This window comes from Scyliorhinus canicula, chromosome 14 (genome assembly GCF_902713615.1).
Source record: "Scyliorhinus canicula chromosome 14, sScyCan1.1, whole genome shotgun sequence".
NCBI lineage: Eukaryota > Metazoa > Chordata > Chondrichthyes > Carcharhiniformes > Scyliorhinidae > Scyliorhinus > Scyliorhinus canicula.
Window position 1 is genome coordinate 89,031,877 of NC_052159.1, and position 1,815 is coordinate 89,033,691.

Here is a 1,815-nt window from a genome sequence, read left to right on the forward strand (position 1 = left end):
CCCCCACCCCCCCCCCCCCCCCCCCCCCCCCCCCCCCCCCCCCCCCCCCCCCCCCCCCCCCACCACCAACCACACACATAGCACCAATTGGTTCTGTAATTGCAGGGATTTCACTTGTTTTTTTTGATTGGAGAACACCCTCTCAACAGTTGCTGTGCTGCTACTGGGTTTAGTGCAGTTTTGTGGCTTTCTGGCTGTCTTTTCAAACCAAAATTCAAAGTTTAAAGCTGTCCAGAGCTCAGAAGCAGCCATGCAGCAACAAGTAAAAATGATCTGACACTGACAGACAAGCAGTAAAAATATCGCAACATGCAGTCTGATTCTTCTGAATTTTAAAGTTGGTATTTGAAGTCTGGCCAGATGACTTGAGAACTCTTTAAACCACAGAACTTGAGCCTCCCCTCCCCCATGCCCAGCTCTGCGCCCAGTATTTGGCACAGTCTACACCTCCTCCCTCTCCTCGGTCCTAGTTGCATGTCATTTCAATTGTAATGCTGGCAGCTAAAGATTGGGTTCACAATTTAACATTTAGTTATACATTTTGCCAGTCAGAATGCTAAATGTCTATTGAAGGTGGCCAATCTTGCTAAATAATTTCAATTCTGAACAAAAACATGGGGATGGATTCTCTGCTGCCCAATGCCAGCAGCCAGATTCGCGGTCGGGTGTGTCAAGTATATGATGGTGCACAGACAGACATTGATTGACACACAGGATGACCAATGAACACACAGAACACAGCAGCCAATCACCAGACAGGACACGGCCACTATAAAGCCAGAGGGCACTAGTTTTCCCGCTGTCTTGGGATGCAGCCTCTGAGACAGTCAGAGCCTGTCAGCAACAACTAGAACATCCGCCATGTGGTAGTAAGATAGTCTGGTCAGGTTAGCCTCAGGTCTCCAGTCAACTCAGCATAATGTCAACCCACAGTTAAAGTATGTTTAATAGTTAAGAGTTCAATAAAATAGAGTTGCATTTCTTCAAGTGTTGGAAGCCTGTCTCTCTCACTGCTGCAATACACGCAGTCCTCGCAGACCCAGCTCACCCAACACATCGGGAATCGTTGGACTGAAAAGGGCACCGATCCTGATGTGGTATTCTGGTCCCCCGCTGACAGTAGCAGCGAGAGGTACACGCCCCACACCAGTGGCCCCATGCAAAACTGTGATTTTCATGGATTTAAATACGATTAATGGACTGGACCCATGATGCTCCACCCCTCTGTTATGCTCCATCTTTCTCAGGTGGAGCCACACGGCTGTGAATTGTTACAAGTATTTACTAGCGGGCCATGGCACCATGACCATTGAGGGGGAGCGAGAAGGCAAGAAAACTCTCCAAACTGTTTGGGCTTGCTGTGGGGGTGTCTGCATAGACGTCAGCGAGTAGTAGAGAATGACTTGTCCGTGGACTCGGGGTGTTCTCCTCAGGGTCAGGGTGTCGGGTGCTTTGCCTGAGACTCCAGTTGATGCATTAATTTATTTAAACCCACCCCCTAGCTGCAATTTATAGGCTCCTGGCTGCTGAGATTGCTGACAGTATCCTGCAATTGCTCTGAGGGCTTCTGGTCATGTGGAAACCCACCCAGCCCACTCATCTGGAACCCCCCATCTACCAGCAGTATCATGAAAGGGAAGGGTGTGGTCATGCACAATCGCCGCCCACCAGGAGTAGGCACTCCTTAGTGTACTCCTCAGAAGCATAGGAAGCATGGGATTAGCAGAGCTCACCCCAAACAAAGAACTGCGGCCATTAAAATCCTCCCTGGCACACAGCCCCTCTCAGAGTTGAAGCCTCACTAGTGACACTATC